General features: G+C 41.2%; 1 pseudogene; it reads right to left on the bottom strand.

Annotated features, from left to right (window-relative positions):
* Window positions 1-21,617: 21,617 nt before the first annotated feature.
* LOC146813153 (olfactory receptor 1G1-like) lies at window positions 21,618-22,514 on the bottom strand (annotated as a pseudogene).
* Between the last annotated feature and the right edge of the window lie 3,845 nt (window positions 22,515-26,359).

The following is a 26,359-nucleotide window of genomic DNA, read 5'->3' as shown; positions in this document are numbered from 1 at the left end:
TGGTCAGAAGTCACAAATGCATGTACTTGTGTGTCCAAGATGCATCAGGATCAATGAATGTCCCACCACGACTGAGCACTATGATGTGTATCCCAAAGAAGAACTGGTCGCCAAGCAGGGGAAAGGGGGATGAGATTTCTGCAAAATTAAACCAGTATTCCAGGATGGCATTCCTTAACCATTTTTGATCTTTGTTCTCTACTTACTTAAAGCATTCATCACATTTGCCTTGCTTCCCTAGAGTCTGGAGCCAAATGTTGGCTTAAGAGAAGGAACATGGAATGGAACCAAGAAAGACAAGCTGCTCAACTTTTCACTGCAACCAGTGACAAAAGACTAGGATATATTGAACTCAGATTGGTGTTTTACAGAGTATTTTATTCACTTCTGTAAAATAAATAATAAATAATAATGATATATACAGTGCTAAGCTCACTGTCCCAAACTTTCGATGACTAGTGTGGATTGTAGTTATAGTGTGTCATATATTCACAATTCAGACTGAAGGGACTGCACTTTGAACAAAGAAGCATATAGTTGCTCAGAAATGAATTTACTTGAAAGAAATGAAAAGACAGGTGGGTTTTGGCAAAACAGGAACAAGTTGGTTTAATTCAATGCAGCAGCAGGGAGAGTCTACACAGAGTGCATCTGAAGAAAGTCTCTCACTCTCGCAGACAACATATACATCCTGAAAGGTACCATAAGTAAATTCTGCATTCTTGGAAAAGCATCTTAGTCATAACTAACAATTTTGGTCTTCTGATAAGGGGACACAGACGGCTCTGGGCCTCTGGGAGAGCTAGCGTTCGCCAGTGTGTTTGTGTTCACATGTCTTCTGTGGGGAGCTTGTGATCACTAATTGTGGTGTGCATAGCACGACGTGTTCTGCTTGGCTGACTCTTTCTATCTACATGTTTCATCTAGCTTTGTGGTATTTTTTTGGGAAACGTGCACCTTTGGCAAAACATGTTTTATTGGGGTCAATTTCCTCTTACCTGTTTGTGGCATAACTGTCTCTCTGTCGGATGGATCAGGGTTTTCCCTAACTGTGCATTTGTCTTTGGATTAAACAAGACCCCCCTGTGACCTGTCACTTGCTAACCATGGGTTGGGGTCGCAGGGCCTGTCTGACCACGTATCTCTGACTCAGGGTTGTTTGGCAGGACACCTTGGGTGGATCTGACAGCAATGATACAAGGTTGTTTGAACTCCTACAAAAAAAAGTGTCAGCCATTGATATAATTGCTACCGACATCCTCAATATTGTCCGTACAGTTGTCAAAGCTTCCATTGATATTGTCTTTAATGATATTGACATTGTTATGCATGTCTCAATTATTGCGTACATTGGCATTGTTTCTACAGGTATTGACATTGTTACATGTGCAAGTATTATGCCATACATCAACATTGTTGTGCAGGCATAGTTGATGGCATTCACTGGCATTGCATTTGGGACGCGGTAGATTGCCGCTAGCTGCGCTGCTCGCACCCTGATGTAATTTGCGTTATTTGCACATGCTTTTAAACCCAAAACTGCTTTTAAATCGTTTTTAGAAACTGTGATAATACTGTGGAGGGCGGTGGGGAAACAATCAGGCTAAACTGATGAGGGATTTGGGGTTTAATCCTATCTCTTATGCAGACGATACCCAACTCCTCCTCACATTCGACAAAACGCGAACAGACATACAAACCACCTTCTCTCAGGGCATGATGGCAATTGCCTCCTGGATGAAAACCAACTATCTCCAGTTAAACTCTGAGAAATCCGAGATTTTGCTGTTTGGAGGTGCTGACATCTGTTGGTCACCCAGTTGGTGGCCGGAGGAGTTGGGTAGAGCCCCTGCTCCTAAAGAAGTAGTTAAAAATCTGGGCATTAAGCTCGACAAGAAACTTACTCTTCAGACCCATGTTAATACTATTGCTGGGTCCCGTTATCACATTTTAAGTTTACTTAGAAGAGTTTTTCCGATGCTCCTTCTTTCCACCAGGAAGACTTTAATTCAGGCACTGCTCATGAGCAAGATTGATTATTGTAATGCTCTTCTTCTCTCTGCTCATGCAGCATCAGTGGATAAATTGCAGGTTATCCAAAATACGGCTGCCCGTCTGGTAACTGATTCACCTGCCAGGACTCCCTCATTGCCTTTGCTGCATGGATTGCATTGGTTGCCAATCAAAAAGGAGTGCAATTTAAAACTGGTTGCATGATTTTCAAGGCTCTAAATGAGTGTAGCCCCCTGTACCTTGCTAGGAAATTGAAAGCATATACTCCTATATCCTCACTTAGGTCAGGATCAAAAAAACTTCTTTCTGTTCCTAGAATAAACAAAGCCCGTACTGGTGGCAGGGCTTTCTCTTATCTGGCTCCTACGTTTTGGAACAGTCTTCCCCAATATCTCCGTACGGAAATGCCCCTTCTTCAATTCAGAAAGCTGATGAAAAGGTATCTTTTCTAGTGTCGAGACGATCTGCTGTTGCAAGCGCAGAGATACCCCTCGGGGTGATTCAGCGGTATATAAAATTATAAAATAAATAAATAAATAAATCATACCTGTGTGTTGTTTTTGGACGTTGCCCTGCACCCTGGTCCGTCGCGGCAAGTGCCGTTTGAACGGAGGGTGGACCTCGGGCGGTTACTCCTCCCCCCTCTCCCCCTCACTTCCGGATCACCGGGGATAAAATCCTTGCCAGGTCGAACGCGCAGCGGACGCGGTAGAATGCCGCTAGCTGCGCTGCTCGCACCCTGATGTAATTTGTGTTATTTGCACATGCTTTTTAACCCAAAACTGCTGTTAAATCGTTTTTAGAAACTGTGATAATACTGTGGAGGGCGGTGGGGAAACAATCATACCTGTGTGTTGTTTTTGGACGTTGCCCTGCACCCTGGTCCATCGCGGCAAGTGCCGTTTGAACGGAGGGTGGACCTCGGGCGGTTACTCCTCCCCCTTCTCCCCCTCACTTCCGGGTCACCGGGGATAAAATCCTTGCCAGGTCGAACGCGCAGCGGATGCAGTAGATTGCCGCTAGCTGCGCTGCTCGCACCCTGATGTAATTTGCGTTATTTGCACATGCTTTTAAACCCAAAACTGCTTTTAAATCGTTTTTAGAAACTGTGATAATACTGTGGAGGGTGGTGGGGAAACAATCATACCTGTGTGTTGCTTTTGGACGTTGCCCTGCACCCTGGTCCGTCGCGGCAAGTGCCGTTTGAATGGAGGGTGGACCTCGGGCGGTTACTCCTCCCCACTCTCCCCCTCACTTCCGGGTCACCGGGGATAAAATCCATGCCAGGACGAACGCAAGCCCATCTGTGCCCGTCCGCGCCAAGGACGTGCCTAAGGCAGGAATCCCTGCCCAAACATCACCTTTACTAACATACAGTTCCGTGGTCTTAAGGTCACTCAACGTTAGGAGGGAATGCTACCACCAAGTTGCCCCGGATAAAATATGGGGCTCCTACACATGTTACAAGTGTAGACATGCGTTTCTGGATAGCGCCCCCACAGTGTCCAATAAGATGAGCCCTTCCTCTTCAACCCGCAAACTCAAGTTGCAAGGAGGACTTATTAACGCAAGGTCTCTTAGCAAACACTGCCAAGATATTAGAGATTTAATATTGGATATGCAGCTCGATTTCTTGTTCATCACAGAATCTTGGCTGAAAGAATGCTCCAATCCGGACATATCCATCGCACTCCCCCCCAACTACACTATCCACAGGAAGGACAGGACAGAAGGGAGAGGAGGTGGATTGGCCATCATCATCCGTGACTCTCTCCCCTGTTCCACTCTAGACCCAGTCTCCTTTAAAGGCGTGGAAAGCCTAGGCTTCCGTATCTCTCTAGATGCCTCCCTGTCATTTTCAGGGGTCCTCATCTACCGGCCGCCTGGACATAGCACTACTTTCATAGACTCGCTAGGTGATGCCTTAAGCCAGCCACTTCTCAAATACGCCAATTTTACTATGCTAGGGGATTTCAATCTCCATTTGGAATCCAAAGGATCCCCTGGTACGGACAACTTTCTTCAAATAACCGAACTCCTCACGCTAAAACAACTTGTTGAGCACCCCACTCACCAGGCTGGTCACATTTTAGATGGCATCTGTTCCAATTTTTCTGCTCTTACGGTGTCCCCTCCCATCCCACTAATTTGGACAGACCATTACTTGATCCCACTTACCTTAGAGTACTCGACTACAGGCAGTCCGGACCTCTCCCCCCTCAATTCTAAACCCTGTCGCAATTGGTCCAAACTCATAAATAACCCCAAACTTTTGTCTCATGCTCAGTCATGCACACCAACCCTCACAGGTAACCCGAATCAAGACTTGGGCCACTTTCATACCTGGATCTCCAGCATTTGCAATGACTTAGCGCCACTAGAGTCTCAGGACAGAAAAGGAAAAAGGAAACCAAAACTCAGAGACCTCCCTGGTTTACTCCTGAGCTAGCTAAAGAACAACATCATTGCAAACAAAAAGAATGTAAATGGAGAAAGTCCTACACTATCGAGGATAGGAGAGCCTACAAAGCTTGTAGAAGTCTTTACCATGTCCATATTAAAACTACCAAAAAAGTATACTACTCAAAAGCCATACTGGAGTCTAAACTTGATCAGAAATCTATTTTTAAAATAGTCAACTCCTTCACAAATCCCAAGGGATTACAGAAAGACCTACCCCTCTCACAAACTTTGTGTAACAATATCTCTAATTACTTCGAAGAGAAGATTTCCAAAATACAAAACATTTTTCCCCTTAACTCCTCCAACATCGAGACTGAAGCCCCCATCTCAGCCTCAACTTCCTTAGGTTACTCTACCTTTACTCCAGTCTCACTGGATTCCACACTCAAGGTTATAATGACCTGTAAATCAGGATCCCCATTGGATGCCTGCCCCCCCAGGATTTTGCACAAACTTATTGATACAATCAACCCAGTCATAAACCAAATAGTCAATTCCTCGCTAAATACAGGCATTGTCCCAGATGACTGGAAATTTGCCCTGGTTAAACCCCTCAAAAAGAAAGAAAACGTGGACGCATCGGTCCTCTCTAACTTACGGCCTATTTCGCTGCTCCCGGTGCTGGGCAAAATAATGGAGAGGTTCGTGCTCAAAGAACTTTCAAATTTCATCGAATCTAACAATATCCTTCATCCTCAACAATCCGGCTTCCGTCCTAAACATTCAACGGAGTCGGCCCTTTTAGAGATCACAGTGGTATTAAAAACCCTCGCTGACTCGGGTAAGAAAGCGGTTCTGATCCGCCTGGACCTTTCCGCCGCGTTCGATACCATCTCCCATGACATCCTTCTTGCAAGACTCGAACGGTATTACGGGTATTACGGGTACCGCCCTGGCTTGGATCAGATCTTTTCTTACCAACCGCAGACAAACCGTTGCGCTAGGCCCCTTCCTTTCCACAGAGAAGACCATAACCACAGGTGTCCCTCAGGGCTCCTACTTGAGCCCTCTGTTATTTAACATTTACATGGCCCCCCCTCATTTTCCTTAAAAAATCCTTTGGAATTGAAGTCACCTCATACGCTGACGACACCCAAATGATCGTCTCCCTGGACAAAAATAATAATGAGGCCGAAAACAATTTCCAAACATGTCTTTCGCAAATCATACAGTGGATGAAGAACAATCACCTACAATGTAACACCGGCAAAACTGAAATCCTACCCATTGGCAGGAATGTGACCTTCATCCCTGACAGTTGGTGGCCGGAAGGCACTCCCCCTCCACCGGAAACGGTTAAAGTGGCTAGAAACTTTGAGGTCAAGTTTGATTCTGCCTTATCATTTCTCCCCCACGCTCTAGCCACGGCGGGCACCTGCTTCTGCTTAAGGAGATCTCTGAAGAAATTCTTTGATCTGATTCCACTGGCAGCCAAGAAATCTGTAACGGTTGCCCTAGTCCTCTCGCGCTTGGACTATTGCAACAGCCTGATGGCAGGTTCCAACAAAGCCACAATAAAAAGATTGCAAATAGCACAAAACGCGGCAGCCCGTTTGGTATTAGGGCTCCCACGTAGATCCTCTGCATCCTCGGCACTTAACACCCTACATTGGCTCCCTATTCATAAACGAATCCTCTTCAAAATTCTTTCGATCACCCATAAAGCCACTCGCAGGGCAGGACCCAGGTACCTCATAGCTCGTTTCTCTCCCCACACCACCACCAGGACTCTTAGATCTTCTTCAGCGAATCTACTAAACCCACCCCATTTCAAACTCACTACCAAAGGAGGGAAAACGGTTGCCTACCTTGGTTCCAAAGCGTGGAACGCACTCCCTATCGGTAGGCCTGGGCAAAAATTTTGTCAGTTCGCGGAAATTGCCATAATTTGACATTTTCGTGTTCCGCGGAGAGCGCGAAAATGTCAAAATTTCCGCTTTCCGCAGCTTGGCGATAATTTGTTTCTTGCTCACGCTGTAAAATAATATATTCTCGTGCGCGCACGATCACCTTACCTGAATCCCTGCGTTCGCCGACAAGTTTTCTTGATCCGGTCGCGTTCTCCATGAGATGTTGGATTGTTTTTAGCCTTTTGCGCTGTCTCGCGACAGTTCGCGCCCGCAGTGACGTCATGCGTCGCGCGATCACGTCTTTCTTCTCGCGATCATGCACCGCAAAACAACTCAAAACAAGATGGCCGCGCCCGCGAGCAACCACATGGGTAAGTTGGCGACCCGCAACCATGCAGAAAATCTTCGCGATATTTCCGCTTGTTTGCGATAATTTTAAACATTTTCGCGATAATTTGCGAAAGTGGATTTCGCAAATTCCGCCCACCCCTACCTATCGGTCTACGTATGCAGGAATCGGAATCACTTTTCAGGAAAGCATTAAAAACCTGGATTTACAACTTCCCAGATGACCGCTGCTTTGCGCTAATCTAAAATTTTCTCACATCTTCTTTTCCTTTCCAGCTTCTAATGCCTCGTCCCCTCAGCGCCAGGAGGCTCCTCGCGGAGTGACAGTTCGCGCTTTATAAATGCATTTTTACATTACATTTATGGGTATTGACATTGTTTTGCAGGCATAGGTTATGGCATAAGTTCACATTGCCTTTGTTGGGCCTGCACACATCATGTCATACATCAACATCGTATTCACCCCTCCTAACAATATTTTATCAGAGCCTGTTTTTATTCAAAACAACGTAACCTTTCAAAGCAATTATTTTTACATCAAGATTTAATTCATGTTGATTATAAAAACTCCTATGCATTGGAGTGGCAATTTAACTCCCAAAAGAGCTGGTGCTGCAACTGATGAAAGCTGAATACAAAATCCTCAAATAAGTATTCAACACAGGTCAAACAAAAAAATTTGCAAAGTTTTACCTTTATTTTCATGACTCTTTAACTCGTCCAATTTTTCTGTGTTTCTGTTCTGTTTTGTTAGAATGAAGACTTTGGTTAATGATGGAGGATCACGTTTTACCATGTAAATAAATAAATATCAAACCATGCAGCATGAAGGCTATCTTGACCACTTTCTTCTATGCACAATCAGTGAGTGATAACCCACTCATCCCCTGACACATCTGCATATAGGCCCAAGCCCAGAGAACACTGCCTCATGTTACCATCTTCAATAACAAAATCCACTAGGCCCAATATTCTTTAACATGCATTTCTCTTGTGCCCAACACTGCGTGGCAGCTCGGGCGACCACAAGGGCCAGCTGATACACTCTCGACATTTCACAAATATCGTTTGCTTAATTTTTATTATGAAACTTTCGAAGCTTGCTCAAACGAAACCCAAGACGGCACTTTGCAATGATGACACCTGTATCAAAATTCCGCTCTCACATATATTTTATGAGAAACTTATGCTAAAAATGTTCTTTGGTTATAAGTTGCGGTCAAGCATTGCTGACCACCCGCCCAAATACCTGACCCACTGGGACACCACTTCTGTAAACCCAGGGTTTTAGCAACACCACCGTAGGCGTGCGGTCAAGAGCACATACGCCAGTGTGGTTCAAATACATACGACAATGCGGTTTAACCATTCTGCATTGAACGGGTATATAGGGCCTGCACCCCCGTAGCAGCTCAGAACTCTTTTTGCAGCGCCTTGTACGCTGTGTGTTTCCGGCCGGCCGGTATATCTATATTGGGCTTAGAAAGCCTTCTCTCATGTGGGGGGGCCCAATCTAGATAACATTTTTCCTTTTTAAGCCTCTTCTCTTATGCTAGGTTTTTCATCCTCACCCAATTCGTTCCATTTAATGTACTTTTAAAATTGTAATTGTTGGATGGTTAGTTTTCTCATTTCAGGATTACCTTCCAGGCACCCGCACGTTTATCGATAAGTATTTTGTGTTTCTATTTCTGACTGATTGAACTGTGATCTTAATATTCTCTTTAAGCTAATGAATAGATGAATATATTTCTATTGCTGTGTTAATGACTTAGTGAATAAAGTGCCACTCCAATGAAAGGTCTTTGTCTCACACTTGTGTTCATTATTCTCAGACAAACTGCGATAGACCACACCAAGAGGGGTTACATTTACCCTTCATCATTAAAGGGCCCACACCTAGATGTGGCAGTAGAAATCTGGAGACACTATCACCATACAAGAGAAGACATAATGGAGAGAAACTCACAGGCAAGTCTTCTTCACTGAAGCTCCTTGTAGAACTGGAAGTCTGTAATGGGTTGTCTGTGGTTTTTATACAATTCCACATCCAATATGGCTGCCTGCATCATGCAAAGGCACACATCATCTCAAAAGCTGTTATAGTTATGCTCACTCATGTCAGTGCTGCTAAACCCCTCCAAGTTTAAGGCATCAATGACATACCAAAGGTGGAGACAAAGTGTACACTGAGGGTGAGGATGGAGTTATTGGCCTCACCCTTGGAGGTAATGCCAGTGTTCCCAAGGAGTGGCCTAGCAACCAGAATAGGGATAAAGCATATGTTCCATTAAAAGTGTTGAGGGTCATAAATAAAGGGCCTCAGTTATTATTTCATGAAACATTTGAAATTACTGTGCTTGGACTTCTACAACTACTCTCAACTATTCAAGGACAAGACATACAGTTGAAAAATGTAGCTTGGAATCAACCAGAAAAATACATTTTCAAGTGGTGCAATGCAGTTTGTGTACACAGGTGAAAAGCCAAGGGCTGTTGCAGATATTGGAAGGGCTTCTGTGGTTGGGCATGCCTGAAGGTACAAAATGTGCTTGTGATGTCCTCCCAGCAAAATACACAGTACCCCAGGCCTACACCAATGCAGGGTGGCTCCTTGATTGACCCTTCACGCACACAATCTTTATTTTGTCACTTTTCATTTTCACTGGGCAGTGCTGGCAGAACAAGAGAAGAGCAGGATCCAAGGCAAAAAATGAAACAGGCCTTAGCTGCTAGTCAAATGTGAAATAATTCAACACCACCACTGAGGAGAAGGGACCCATTACTGTCAGGAAGAGTGTGCATTTCAAGAAAGACACTCCTTCTCAATATAAAAGACTCCAAGTGGAGGCTGTGGAGATCATCATATGGGTAATTGAGGCAGACACCACATGAGAATATGAGTATGATGATAGGGCTCCTTCCCGGCCAAGAATAGGAATCAGCAGTGAAGTTACAGCAAACCAATGTGTGTAGGGAGCTAAGTTGAAGCTCCTTGCTTTAGAGATGTTATCAATATTATAGTGTTTTATTTTTCATTTTATAAGGATTTGGCAGACTGTGATAGCAGTTACAAAGCCAGACCTAAAACAAAGAGAGCAAAAAGAAAGAAACTAAAGCAGACATAACCCTTATATATACAATTATCAAAAATACAAATGTATTATTACAATACATACATATTTAAAAAGGAAAAAACAGTGGAGCTCTATACAATGCGTTGGTAAAATTAATAAATGTTTTACAAACCAAAAACAGTGGCAGACAAAAATATGTCACAATAACAAGGAACAAACATATAAACAAATAATGCGTCCTCAATCAATTCACAGGCCACAAGTTCGTCGACGGTGTTTCAACTGCTTTATCAGTATGCGGTCATCATCAGGACATAAATAAGTTGACAGAGCACCAAATTCTAGATTGAACAAACACTCCAGCCTCATTTCGTGAAGCATTCAGTAAGCAATGGGTGAAATATATATGGACACCAACTGATGTTGCCTTTATCTTGCTGGTGCACTAGTTGGTGGCTGTACATGTTAGTTCCTCCTTCAAATCCATGAGTAGTGGGAAAGTCACCCTGCTGAGTCAAATGCTCGGTTGAAAAGGGTTTGAGCCCATTGCTCGGGATGAGAAGCCGGGAGGTTTTTTGATGACTGCTAATATGTCATTTGTCTATAAAGTGTAAATTGTATGTGTTCTTGAACTATTGTTTGGATTATTTATAGATTGCCCCTGGTTCAGGAGCTTTTGGGCCGCCCCTGTGGTTGGTAATATAGACCTAAAACAAAGGCATTAATAGCAGACCACTGGGTCACTTGTTAAGGGGCAGAGGCACAAAGCAATTTCCAACCCTCTATTGCTCCACACTTACGAGCGCAATAAAGGACAATGTCTTGTTACTTTCACTTGAGAGGAGACAACAAGCAAGCCAATGTGTAACGATGCCTTTCACTGCCTATTACTCCTTCTCACTATATTTATCTGAAATCCTCTCTCTCTCTTTCTCTCACTAACTGTTAGAATTGGGGTCTCTAGTTGGCAGAGGTAGGTACCTTTGACCAAACAGGGACCCTTGTTTCTACCCAGGGTAAGGGTGTACACTCCTTAAAGAACCCCTGCTCACCCCCTTGGTAGCTTGGCACAAGCAGGCAGGCTTATCTCAGAGGCAGTGTGTAAAGCATTTGTGAACACATACAGTGATACAGTGACGACACTACAGATGGACACCACACAGGTTGTATTATAAAAATAAGTATTCTTTACTAGACTTAACACAAGACCACAAACCACAAATATCCACAATACTGTACTTTAGAATGGTAGAAACAGCTTAGTTCTCTTTAGATGGTAAATGCCCTTCAAATTCCCAGCAAGAGAATTCAGGGGAGATGGTTGGTGAAGTCTGTTATCCCTGAGACTTCAGAGGGAGCTCAATCTTCAAGCCCTTGGAGATCCTTTACAAGTTGATGAAAGTAGCACAACGTTCCTTTCTCCTTTCTTTGGCAGCCAGGCAACCACTTCAGGCCAATCCCTCAAACAGCACTCAGCTTAGGAATAGTCTCCTCCTTCAGTTTCTCTCTGGTTTCTCTCCTCAGCAAAGGTTCTTCTTGTTTCCCAGAAGTGATCTAAAGTCCTGGGGTCTGGGCCCCAATATTTAAACTACTATTCTCTTTGTTCTCTGAAGGCAGAAAGTGTCTGTACCTAGTCCAAACCAGTTCTGGTCAGTCCTGGAGCACTTTGTTTACAGGACTCCTTCCTTCCTTTGACAGTGTGGACCAGGGACATCAGACGCACCACAGGAGGTGGAGCCAGCATTGTGAAAGGCAGGCACATCCCTATTCAGGTCCCAGGTGCTCCCCTCCCACCACTCTACATGTAGATGGGTCTATTCAGCCTTGTGTTGACTCACCCTGTCTCCTGGAATCCCCCAGTCCCTGCCACTCAAACTCCAGACAAGGAATACTCAACCTAACAGAGGCAGGCTTGAATAGTTACACAAGAAAATACCTACTTTCTAAAAGTGGCATTTTCAAACACAGAATGTTAAAACCAACTTCACTAAAAGATGTATTTTATCCGTTCAGGCATAATAAACTTGAATTTCTACCTAGTTCCGGGAGTCAGTTTGGATTATATGATGTTATAATGAAACTGCCCATTCTGGCCTATAGGGAACAGGTAGGCTTGCAATAGTGAAAAACAAAAATGGCTGTAATTCACCATCAGGACATGCCACGCACATCAGGCCATGTCCTACCTTTTACCTACAGTGCACCCTGCCATTGGGCCTACCATAGGGATGACTAATATGCAGAAAAGGGTTGGTTTAGGGACTGGCAAGTGGGTGCACTTGCCCAGTCAATATGGTAGTACCAGACACACTTTACAGGCTGCTTCTGTGGGTGGCACAACCAGTGCTGCAAGCCCAACAGCAGCATTTGATTTACAAGCCCTGGGCACACTCATCACACTGTACTAGGGTCTGACAAGTAAACCAAACCAGCCAATCATGGAGTCACTAATCTATCCATCAATTTACCATAGGGTGCACTTGCACTGTATCACTGAATAGCAGTGGCACAGTGCCCAAAGCATCCATAACCAGCAAAAACATGTGAGGCAGCAGCAACAAATGGAAGGGAGACCCATGCCATTGGTGCCAGGTCTAACACTAAACATTTCTTTGAATTGGTATTACTGGTGACATGTGAACTTAGATGTCCACAATACGTACGTAGCCCTTCAGCCTACAAAAAATGACTATGGGCATCATTTTGAGTTTAGTGCATATGTTACCCTGTCACAAACGTGAAGAATATCCTGTCACCATAGTACTGGTACCATTGGATACAATGCACTTGTCCTATGGCAAACAGGATCTCTGTCACGTTTGTGATGGGGTATTTTGTCCATCGAACTCAAAATAAGGACCCATGTCAATACCAAATATCTGTTTATAGACATAATGATGGCATTGATAAACCATACTCTTGTAAATCAAAATCAGATAATGTGGGATGAGCAATATAAGTTCAACCTCCAAACAAGGCAAGCAGCCACAACTAAGTATAGTTCAGTAGGAACATCAACATAAAGTCTATCTCCAAAAGAAAGGCAAGAAAGACTTTTATAAATCCCTAAACCATCATCTTGTATGGGGTTTTTGACAGAAAAGTCACACTCTTTCAGTGATGAGATGTGACATCATAGAGTTGAACTAGGATTCTGAGATATATTGAATACAATACTAATAACACCCACTTGTATTGCATATTAATAAATGGGGTGTGCGCAGGAAATGAAGGCAATGACATGAGGTTTATTTAATAAAGAAACATATTAGCACAGTTCTGTTCCTTTTCTGATCATTCTCTGCCCCTTTGTCTTCCCCCATCCATTCCCACTGTGGTTATCATATACCGCATAGATGCCTCCTTCCCTCATGGGCTCCAACCTTTATGGATAGCATCTGTCATTCAGAATGGAGTGATTCATTTTATTAAAAGAAAGAAAATACAGCCCTTTCTCAAATCTAAACACCCTGATGTGGTGTTAGTTCAGGAATCGTACTTGACGGACACTGAACATGACATACTGATATGGAAATGGGTGAGCACAGTGATGCATGCTAGTAGAACACAACACACTTCAGTGAGGCTTCCACTATTTTGGAGTATGTAAAGCTTCAAACTCTATTAAACAAATCTCTGTTGCCACGCACATTATGAACCTGGAGAGACCTACTGCGCAGGTATGGTTTTACAAAACTTAATATACAAAATGAGATGCTGATTATCGGTTCTTTATGTGCACCCATGGGAGATAAATATGGACTTTTCACCACCCTACCTTATCTTCTCCACTACTTTGTTAAAACCAAGCCTGCAATTGGGTTTGATTGGAATTCACCTCTTCACCTACACCTAGGCAAATCTGGGAATCCTGAAATCAGGCAACCCCGCATAGGTTTATCTCATCTGGAATTATTAGTGGCCATGCATTGCTTGAATCATGGTGCTTGACAGCCCGCAAGACAAGGACTATGAGGACAGCTCTGTCCCTTAATTTGATGGAGACATCCACAAGTTCAAATAGCGCATTTAACCATGATGTAACTACTATAGATTTGGCCCTAAATCTCTTGCAACCTTCTATAGCCCGCTGGTGGATAAAATCAAACCTGTATAGAGAACCTGAAGAGGAACACTTATCTGAAAAAATACTTGGAAGAAAAGGCAGACACAGTACCATCTAAAAAAATGTTCTGAGCGGCTGGGAAGGACTTCCTTAGCGGGAACCTGATGAGAGATTCTGAGGCCTTGAAAAGGTCCTGTGAATGCTAAATATGATTTAAGCTCTCTATATACTAGGCATGCAGAATCTGCACTTTTTGGATTGAAACAGAGGCACTATGAGAGGTGCAAAAATATGAAGAGAATGTTGGTAGTGCAACTGAAGCAGGCCAACCCACATTGCACAATACCTGCTGTCAAGACTTACAGAGTTCTATGAAAACTTACGTTGCTGAAGATGACGGACTACCAATAGAGTTTAATAAAATAACCAAACCGCTAATAGTGCCACTGTTGGGTGAACTATTCTTGGAAATATCTCCTGAGGCCACTCACTTGCATACATTTAACTGAGCTCAGATGTCTCTAATAGCCAAACCTGGCAGGGATCTCCTCAAGTGTGCTAACTACAAGCCAATATCCCTTGTATATACAGACTTGAAGATATTAACAAATGCAATGGCCACCAGGATGAAGACTTATATCCCCTTCTTAATGAACTCTTCTAGGCACTGTTTCTGCCTGGTCAATCATCTACAAATCCACTGGAGAACACCTTTGCACTGTAGAAAAGAAAGGGATGAAACGATTCCAGTTGACACCGAAAACACATTTGATCATGTGGAATAGTCGTACTTGTAATGCTGATGCTGGGTTTATCGACAAAGACCAATGGCTATAGAGTTCAACCACAGTTTCAGTAACTTCCCATTGCACTTCTTGGCCATTTGCTGCCCGCTTTCCCTCCTGTTATTTTTAATAGCACTGGAACCACAAGTGGCAACAAACCTTTCATGGGATACAGATAGTGGTGGGGGAACAGAACGTATTCTAGTACACGGATGACATACCACTTGTACCGTTCAACCCATCAGAGTCTATACTGGCCTCAATTAATGTCAAGCCTTTTTCCAGATTTTTGGGTTCTAAAAGAATTGTGAAGCTAAGCAGATGACATCTAATACTACCATAGTGTCACTAAGAGCGTCACCAATTGCTTGGCAGCTCAGGTGCCTAAAATACTGTGGCATGTATTTGAACCTCAAAACCATCATCGAAAAAGTCAAAACAGAGTCCACAAACTGGTCTAAACTTCGATTGTCACTATGAGGAAAAGTGCATATCATAAAAATGAATTTGATTACATCTTTCGAATGCTCCCACTGAGAATCCCCCAAGCTTTGGTATGGGAAATTGACATACTCATTAGGAATTGTATATCGAAAGGCCGTATTCAGCATCACAAGGCTTCCAAGTACTATGCCAAAGCAACTGCAGGGGAGCTATGACTTGCACATATGAAACCTTATTAGTTTCCTTCCCAATTAGTGCATGCTGTATATAAGTTGAAGACCCACAGAGAAACTCCAACATGGTTTACCATGGTAAAAGACATTCTGCAAACAATAGGTGCTCTAACAATCTTCTACAATGACCATGCTTAATCCAGCCCTAATTGCAACCCTATAATACATGCCTCACAATTCCCATGGCAACATGCTCATAAATTGCTACGTTCTTCAGGCACTGTCCACCTACATGTCCAGTGTGGATAAACCGGAATATCACAAAAGGGTCTGTAAAAAAAAATTGTCCCTGAGTAGATAGAAAGAAAGAAAGCACAACGAGGACTTGATACATGAGGGTGATCTAATCTTGTTTGACCTGTCTCACACAAATATGGTCTTCCACCCTTAAAACAATAGAAATATAACCAACTCATTTATCATTTATGAAAGACTTTATGTGTAATGGCTTATGCGTTAGAGATCAATACGTTACTACGCTACATTGTAACATTTACTGAGGGACCATGTCAGGGATCTATACCACATGGGCAAACATTCATTTTTTGCAGAAAAACTCACACAACCTCCACTGCTGGTGGAAAACTAGACTAGATCTTTCAATTTCTAGGGATAATTGGCTTACTATTCTGGAAGACCACAACAAAACACTGAGGGAAGCCAAACTAAAATTCACTTACTATATGGTTCTCCAGGTAAGCTCCACAGGGTACATATGCAAGCTAACTTTAGGAGCCAGAGATAGTCTACTTCAGATTGCAACATAGCGTACATCTTATGGAAATGTACAACCCTTTTACATATAGGTGATTGATTTGGGACCTGCTAAGGGGTAAACTTGAGATGTTGTCTCTGCTGATGAGCCGGTTGACTTTACTTCATGACAAATCCATCCTACCATCTGTTTCTCATCATGTGACTGGATAGATCTCCATGGAGACTGTGGTTTCAAAATTGGATATCTTATACTCCTGGAAAACCACCACTACTCTATTTTATCAAATGTGGCTCTCACATATGCACACAATGGCCTCCTATTAAATGACTATATATAAACTCAATGGTCAAATGCAGAATTTTGAGGAGGTTTGGATGACTTTCATACACTTATATGTATCCCTGAATGGTTAGGAATTGCTAAACATTGCAGTCACATGACAGGGTGCCTGGGCTTGAATGCCAACATGGCCGGTGCAACCATAAGAGACAGCCTTAGGGCTGCAGCATAGAGGAGTCCACACACCTTCCTTAATCAACTGTCTGCTATTGATATTAATATATACCTCTCAGATGATAGAAGACAGATCATTATGGGATAACCTTGGACCAGGCATCGTAAGAACCACTGTTTACCCATGCCGTCACGGTTAAAAAGGGAATATGGAGGGGGGAGGTCACAGGACGGTATGATCCTTTGTAAAAACCATTGGGCATACTACGACTGAGACTCTATTCACTCTACATGAATACCTGTAACTGATAAAGCTGTTATAATTCTTGTATGGGGAAGGGAATTCATGTGTTTGTTCATTTTGAGTTCACTTGCTATTTATCTCTTCTTCATCTGCAGGAAGATTCATAATTTATGTTACACTGTTATTATAGTTCTTATTTTGTGCTACAATGTATTGTGAGAAAAACCAAGAAAGAATTAAGCAGCACAAAAAAGCTGTAAAATCAGTGAAGCTTCTTCCGTGATTGTCTTTCTTGGAGCTTTTGAGTGCAAAGTTCAAGGATTTTGCAAAATTAAAATATCTTAATTTGAGGAGTCAAGTTCAGCTGCAGCATCCAGTTTTGCTTCAGAGTTGAGAAAAAACACCAAAAGTAAAAGTGTCTGCCAAGGGTGAATGACTGCACTTTACCCAACCGTTGCTCCGGTGCTTTGGTTTGGAAATGGTCCAGATTCTGGTCTACACCACTCTTTAATATAGTATTGAAAAGTGGGTTATTAGTAGTGATAAGTAGGGACGCAGCACTACTAATAAGGCTACAATCACAATAAAAGGTTGAGTCACGGTCTCAATAAATTATTCCCTTGGTCAACCTTTGGTAGCTGGCAATGAGCAGGCAAGCGTAACTTAGGAGATATGTGTGTAAAGTATATAAAACTCCAATACATAGAATAAGGAAGACACAACATAAAATACGACTCCAACACCAATTTATAAGAATAGGTTGTATTTTTATGAACAAGTAAACACCAACATGACATAAATCCAATGTAGGGTTCCAGAGATATGAATTTCTTTACAATTACTTTCAGATGTGTTTTTTGGTGCAAGAAAGTGGTTCACAGAAGCAGCAAAGGGTCCATTTGCTCTGGTTTACTCCTCTTGGAGTCTTGGACTACATCTCCCACAATGCAACTGATCAGCTTATGGAGCTTTTTACAAAAGTCACTCCAAACTTCTGTAATTTCTTCCAGAAGTTCTCCTTGAGGGTTCAAAGTGCCCACAACACTAATCCAGGGTTCAATAATCTCTCAGATGTTCCTTGGGATGTGGGGACTACAATTCAAACAATGTACCTGGCCAAATCATTAAAAATCAACTGGACGCACTCCAGGAGGGGGACTTCTTGGTGGTGATGATTCAGCTGGGCATTGTTAACCTGTAACTTGCAGGGATACCACTCCTTAATCCTTATTGAAGCAAGGGAAAATCATTAGGGCTGTCATCCCAGAATGTGCATCAGGTTCTTCTTCTCCTTGTAGTTTCAGCCAGAAGATTTGAGGAGCAATGCAGCTCTCCAATATTTATTCACAGTTTCTGGGTGTCAGGCAGGGGGGTACTCCCGACCAATGGGATACAGGGCCACAGCCATGTGTATGACCACTTCTTCCAAAGTGTTGCATATTCCTGTCCCAGAATATACTATTCTCTCAAAATCCATCATGGAGAAATTATGTCCTTTGCGGTTAGATCTAGCTAAGCCAACCCACTGGTGTGGCTATGTTTCACTAACAAACCCCTTTCAACCCTTTAACTAATCTAATTACTGAGGCTTCTGTGTGGCTGGGGTTGTAGGATGTGGGGATAGGCGGTGCTGGTGCCAGACGACTGCATTCTCTCTTTGAAAACCAGTTTGGCTCCCCTACCTTCTTCCTGCATGTTGGCTTCTGCAGCTAAAATTTTCCACCCACAGGAAATTAATTGTTTTCTCTGACAGAACACTTCACACCTCATCAAACAGCTCTGGCTCAGTCTGGGAAACGCTGGCCAATCAGGAGAGGGCAGCATGAAAGCTGGATTTTGGCACACAGAAAAGACAGTTTAATAACTCATATACTGTGATAGTGATAATAAATGTAACAATGGCAATTTGTTGGATTTATCATCATTATCATTTTAGTTCCTCGAATGACATTTTTAGTTCCTTCCCATCAATATTTATATTTCTTAAAATATTAAAATTTTTAGCTTATGGAGCTAATTATCTACAATGGGAGAATAACAAAATTGGCATTTGTTTCCCTCACCAAGGCTTATAAAACATATTTTATTATGTCTTGCTTTCTTGCTTATAGTTACAATGCATTCTACCAGTGGGGGACCTAGGGAGTCCTTAGAGATAAAATATATAAAAATATGGTAGATTACTACTTTGGAAGTATCTTTAAATTCAAAGTCAAATGTGCATATAATTACAATATAAAAGCATCCTGCAAGGCCCTGTCTTCTCACAAGCAATGACATTTAGTTTGTTCATTGTTGTTTATGTACACCTTTTGCTTTTCTTTAAGAAAACTTGTTTGCCTGATCCTCTTTTTGATATTTTGGTGTTATTTTATCATTTAATTTTAATATTCTCTACTAAATAATCTTCAATGTTATATAAATTAAGACGATAGTAAACAGTATATGAGCTCATTATCTAAGAGATCACTCAATCTGGATTACACAGGGTAAGGCGGGAAATTCCTTGCAGAAACTTGTTTTGACATTCTATGTGTTAAAGCTATATGTCAGAATATGAGTGATGAAAACATTATCTAATATAAATATTGTGTCCTAAATCTTACAAGATATGTCCGCAATGGGTGTAGATTTTTTCCAATGTGGCAATATTTTTCTGAAGGTATTTAGAGCATAATATGTGTGTCATATGATATTTAGTGCACAATATTCTGCTACCATACCAGTTATCAGACTTGATCACATTGTGGTAGATTGGCTGCAGCTCATATCAAGACAGAGGGCTTCTCCCCGTTATTTATCAAAGCAGATATCTACAATGTGTTTTCATATCTATTATGTCTCTATATGATAGAAATAACCTGGAGACATGAGTACATCCAATATGTGTTTTGACGCTCTCCTGCAGCCATTTGAAATAAATGTAACATAAATGACATACATTGGACATATCACTTTTGCATATATTATTTTGGAAATAAAGCAAGCAAAGTCTACTGTAAATAACATTACATAAATATATTTAAACCTGGATACAAAAGCAGGTATCAGATTGTAGAGCCCTTCCTAAATATATTCATGACACTAATCCTTTCATATATTGATTTTCTGAAGAAAAAAAAATAAAACTTACACTACTTGAGGTTATGCAATGAAAAATAGAACACACTGATTTTCTTTGGGCTATGCCATATTTATCATTTTACAGAAAATAATTCTATATTCGCTACTAAAGCTTTTCCTCCACAGCTAAGGCAACAGATGATACAAACTGCCATATTTAGAAGGTTCCACCGCATTAGCTGATTCAGGGATTGGAAGATACTATCAGCAGAGAACATCTAAGCGGTATGTTCTCCAAACAAATCTGAGCAATGCAAACATATCAGTGATGTTCTATTGTCAGTGCACAGCTACTAGATTTCCCAAAACAGCCCTAACATCCAACCATTCTCTTCAAGTCTTTTAAAGAGGTGCAATGGAGGCTGAAATCACCATTTTTGGATCCATGTGCAACCATGCCATACCATTGTCATAATATTTTCAGATTGTTGGCATGCAATGACTGCTCTACGAGTAAATATTTCGCTCTACCAATAAGTAAAAGACTTTACTGTGCACAATTAACAGATTTCCAAGAAAATTTCAATCTAAAGCATTCCGTAGTTTTTTGCAGGGATTTTTGTAAAAGTCCATGTCTTCCCCTTTTACATGAGAATATGGTACTAAATGAATTGGGTGAGGGGATTGTGCTAGAAAGGAAATGAAGAGGTCAGTATGCAGTTTTTGAATTTTTCATTGGCCAAGAAACTAATTTTAATGCAGAGAAACATCCCTACTGGTTAAAAAGATAAAATAAAATGTAATAGATGTCCATCCACATTACACAGAAGAGACAGCACTGTAAAAATAAAAGAGGATGGATCTCTTTCCTGGCCCTGATATAATTGCTGTTTTTTCATATAACTCTACTTACAAGAATAATCTAGGTGTGCTAGTTCACAATGACTCTCTCTCACAATGATTTACTCTTGTCATGAGTGATCGAACCACCATATTTCCTCAATCTCTTAAAGTACATTTCTCCATAGTTTAAGCCTTCACATGTTCAATCATGCTTACAAACATCTCTCCAATCCTGCTAATACCACCAAACCAACACTGAAAAGGGTTTCCGGGTATTTTATACTCAAAAAGATTTTATTGGGCCCCCCTAATACACATATATTTGCAATCTGAGTGCCACAAACCCTCTCAACAAATAGACCACTTTTTTTTCCTGATTGTTTATACTGTTACCACAGAAACCTATAATCTACTTAATACAGATTGACATTTTTTATTTGCCTTTTTCTCTTCTCCATTATTAACTGATTCCTGCACCTAGCTCCTTTTAGGCACTACAGTATTCAAACAGCCCTTGAGCTGATAATAAGCTAGCCCAAAATAATCTTGGAAATACTTTGGTTCACCAATGTCAGAGAACAGCCAGATGTTGAGGGTTTTGGAAGCATATAATCTTTCTTACACCTCTATTGTATATATAAATGTGGGAATATATGCACATTTTTGTCAATTTGTTTACTAAACAAATAATCTTACGTTCATATATTCAGAAGTCGTTGTGTATTTAAAGTTATGCCCGCAGTATATAACAATTTAAAAGATAAAATAAATCCCACCCTTTTGTTTCATAATGCACTTTGTCAAAGGTAATTTTTTTCGGACACATAAATCTTTTTATTCTTTGGAAATTCATTTTTAAAAAGCCTTCGACTACAACGTTGGCAACAACATTAAACTCCGAAAAATACATTACATAGAGATTGGGATCAGAGAATGTAGTAGGACAAATATTATTCCAACAGTAATTTGAATAATCACTTTCTCTTTGAATTTTAAATTAATTAGCCGCCATTGAAATTATGCAGTTTTCTTTTGTGACATTATTTTCACTGCATTATCAGTCTTTCTCAGAGAATTTCTAAACTCTGCATTTTTCAAACTGTATATAACTGGGTTACACAGTGGAGTGATAACAGCATATGACAAAGATAATATCTTGTTGTCTTTAATTGAATATGTGGATGTCTGCTGCATGTACGTAGCATAGAATAAAATAACCACAGTGAGGTGGGAGGCACATGTGGAGAAAGATTTGTCTTTCACACTCTTAGATGTGATTTTCAGAATTGACATGGAATTTTGCTATAAGACACAATGATTAAAATAAATGACATCATTACTATTACAACTTCATTAATGTAAATATATGTCTCATTGATGAAAGTGTCACTGCAGGAAATCTTTAACTGGGCCGTCAAATCACAGAAAAAGTGGTTGATTATGTGGGAATCACAGAATGAGAGCTTGGTCAAAAGCACAATATGTGGAGCTGCATTTAGAAGACCAACTCCCCAGCTTCCAGCAGCCAGCCACATGCAAGCAGCCTTGTTCATGATGGTCATGTATCGCAGGGGAATGCAGATAGCGACATACCGATCATACGCCATGACTGTGAGGAGAAGGACATCAACCATTACAATGACCAGGAAAAAAAGCTGTAGCAGGCATTCTATAAGAGATCCTTGTATGCCCTCCATAAAGTAGTAGGCCAGCATCTTTGGAAAAAAAAACTGAGACTTACCAGATATCGATAAAGGACAAATTTGCAAGGAAGAACCACATTGGAGTATGCAGATGTGAGTTTGAGTAAATTGTTATTAAGATCACAAAATTTACGACAACATCCGAAAATCCAACAATTCAAAAATATTCAGCAGAGCTTATATTTTGTTTATTTATTTGTTCAGCAATGCAAGAAATTTAAGTTCCCCTGTAGATAAAATGAATTGACTCTAATCAATTTAATTGATTATTACATGACATTAACACAAAATAAATCAATTGAACATTGTGATCAAAGAAGTAGTAATTTAACATGTAAATTATTATTTTTTCTTCTCTTATCTAAAGTGCAATACCACTTTTCTTGTTGCACTAAGTATTTCTCCTAGACCAGGAACAAGGAGTGCCGCTAATAAACAGGAGGAGGCAAGTATAATGTTTCAATCATCGGCCAACCAGAAAATTCTGTAATAAAAGTAACACTTATTTGTAACATTTCACTATTGATTACTACAGTAAATACAAATGTTTCCCTCAAAGAATCTGGACAATCAGTAACAAATGCATTGCCCCTCCCACATGTTTGATAATACGATACTTTCTATTTTCTAGGACCTTTTTCAATGATGGTTCCTAAAATGGATTGTTAAAGATAGCTGAACCAGAATGTAAAATCATCCTCAAAGCTGATGTCACTGGCAGATGTCAGTCAGATGCCGAATGTTGTGTGCTAGGATTGTTGAATAAAACAAAAGGCCTGAATACAGTTTGATGTGGCAGAAGCTCCTGCTCAGCACACCGGCAACTCCATGACCTCTAAATGATGACAATAAACTTGTGGCACCTCTTACCGTGAACAGTCATTGTTAGCTGTCAATTTGCATAAGGCTACCACCAATAATGTCAAGGCAGTGGACATGGCCACAGACAATCAACAATGCATTGAAACAAACTTCTCATTGTTTGTCGTTTTGTTCACCCAGAAACAAGCACCTGCATTGTACATGGAAAATAGTGCCAAGAGGAATACAACAACAGGGCAGTCTTTCTGAACGTGCTTCTTCAGCAATGGTAGGGGCTTCTTAGGTAAAACATTCCTGGTAACATTCAGAAATATCATAGTTGCATCTGATCTTCCATACAGAGTTCGTAACATAATTCTGCCTGTCAAAGTCTGAAAATTGTTAAAAGTTGACACATCCGGATGCCAGTAACATCACAACTACCCTTTGCTCCAGTCTACCACAATCTTTTGCTGACAAGATTTTGAAATAGATATAGATATTGAGGCTCAACTGCTACTAACAGCTTTATGCAATTTGGATTGTATCTATGGTCCTCCTAATGGTGCTTTGTAGCAGCTTTCAATTTATTTATGTAAATCTGAGAACATTACAACTCTTGGAAAGATACAATAGTGTTTCTACTTTTTCCTTGGCCACCTCTTTTACTTTATATTTGTTTAGGTACTTTTGTTCCTGTCCTAATGACTCTGCGCAATGTCTCTTTTATACAGTCAATCATCAGTTTTTAAGTTTTGAAAGCATACAGATATTCTATATTTTGAAGAAAAATCATACACTGGACCTCAATTGACACTTTGTATTAATATATTTTTTCTGCCATCTCTGTTCACCATATTTTTGTAGAAAGCTGTCAATATGTAGACTTCTGACTACTTGGAAATCAATTGAATCTCCACACCATGCATTTGGGCTTCCTCACGTGCCACAGTATTGTAACCACTCTGCTTGCTGCTACTAATTATGTTTGGATGATCTTGGAAATAGACATCTTTGTACCCTTGCCATACTTAATCTCTTATCAGCTTTCAATACTGTGTCACATTCCACCCTTCCATCATGCCTTTACATTACTGACATATGTTAAAAAGTCCTCAAATACCTCTTCTCTTTTTTTGTCTTCCACAACCAAAGCTGTTTCTCTACCTGCTTTTCATTCTTTTAGCCAAACCGTTATTTGCAGAGTCCCACTTGGATTGTCCTTAAGTTCTAAACTATTTAATATTTGCAATTCCCCTCTAGAAGGATGATTTGAACATGAGTTAAACAGAATTAAAAGGGAGAGAAAGCATCACAGTAATGGAAAACGCAAGGAAATAATGCTAAAACTATAGAGGGAATAATTTCAGGATTAAAAATGAACGAGAGAATGCATGAGAGCAACATTGAGAAAGAAAATATGTTGGCTTTTTAATGATAAACATATTCAAAGCCTTAGAGATACTACAAGGACAGAAGCAGCATAAGCCTTCCCTATTTGCATGTAGACATGTGCCTGGTGGTGATACCACTTTGACCTCCTATTCAACCCAGAGTTGATTATACAGCAAATTAACACAGACAGCGTAAGCCAAGGGTCTGCCTTGGCTCTTATAGCCCATGCCTAGCTGGACCTTGAAAATGTTTTTTTTAGCATTTGGAAACCTTGACATTAATAGGTCACATGGTAGCGCTGCACTAAGAAGTACTTATTGAAAGTGAAGGCGCTGGGTTCCACGATCAAGATCTACTCTGGAACCCCAGGCAGATGTCTCTTTTTGTCAGCGTGAACAGGAGGACAATTATTAGCAAATCAATATTTACAGTTCCAATGAACTATGACTCCGAAGAATCACAGACTTCAAGTTTATTTTAATTAGTTTATTACTAAACCAAGAATAATTGGACATACAGAATGAGGGTGTGGAAACACATTGGAACTAATATAAAGCCGAAATTACAGGTGAGATTAAGGGTGTGCAGCATACACAGAATATTCAGTTCAAGAATTCGAATACAGAAAATGATCTCACCAACGTTGAGATTCCCCTTCATTGGAGGTTCGTAGGTATAAAGCATTAGTCTTTCCCTACTCAACCTCTAACGTGACATGCCTACTTAGCAGTTCCCAAGGCGAGACCCAGAAAGGTGTCAGCCCATGAAGCTTTCCTAAGAAGTCTCTTCATGTTGGGCAGTTCAAGTAGCATAAATCTAGAGAGCTTCACCCCTCTTCAGCCAGGATAGCTTGATTCCAGTGGCACAGTGAACCCAGGACCCGCGTCTGGGCATACCTGGCGCACTTAGGGCGAGAAAGCAAAAGACACACAATTGATGGACGGAATGCAGAACAAATCAAAACATGCGCCCCCAGTCAAGAGATCTGGGTTAAATCCATCATTCTTTTGCTCACCATGCCACCCCAGTTTAGAACTGGCCATATGCAAATCAGTCTTGACCTGGCTGAAGAGGGGTGAAACCCCGAAACTGGTCCTAGGATGCTTGTTTCCAGTCTAGGGAGGACCTGGCTTGGCAGTTCAGGCTGGACTGTTCCCATGAGGCACAGGGTCAAAACTGATTTGCATTTGGCTGGGTTCAAACTGGAATGGCATGGTGAGGAAAAAAACGATGGATTTAGGCCCAGATCTTTGTACTGGGGTGAATGTATGACATTGTTCTGCATTCTGTCCATCAATTGTTGTTTTTGCATTTTTCACCCTGAGTGGGACGGGTATGCCCAGACGTGGGTCCCATCCTCTCCATGCCACTGGAATCAAGCTATCCTGGCTGAAGAGGGATGAAACCCCGAAACCGATCCTAGGATGCTTGTTTCCAGTCCAGGGAGGACCTGGCTTGGCAGTTCGGGCTGGACTGTTCCCATGAGGCACGGGGTCAAAACTGATTTGCATATTATTATTATTATTACATTTATTGGGCGCACAGCTACCCTGATAGGGTTTCCCGGCGCCATGAATCTTAAGTTAGACTAGGTAATTTAAGCCATTTGCTGAATGAAGAGCCATGTCTTAATATCTCGGCGAAATTTTAAATAGGAGGATTCCGACTTCACATGATCAGGAAGGGAATTCCAGAGTTTTGGACCAAGGTATGAAAAAGAGCGACCGCCCATTCTTGTCAATTTAAACCTGGGAAGTGTTAGATTACCCTGGGTAGAGGAACGCAGAGCGCGGAGTGGTATATAAGGACAGATAAGTTCTCTCAAGTAAACTGGAGCTGCACCTTGTTTAATTTTAAAAA

The sequence above is a fragment of the Triturus cristatus genome, chromosome 7 (genome assembly GCF_964204655.1).
Source record: "Triturus cristatus chromosome 7, aTriCri1.1, whole genome shotgun sequence".
Lineage (NCBI taxonomy): Eukaryota > Metazoa > Chordata > Amphibia > Caudata > Salamandridae > Triturus > Triturus cristatus.
Note: the sequence above shows the minus strand (reverse complement) of the source record. Positions and strands in the feature narration are given on the sequence as shown.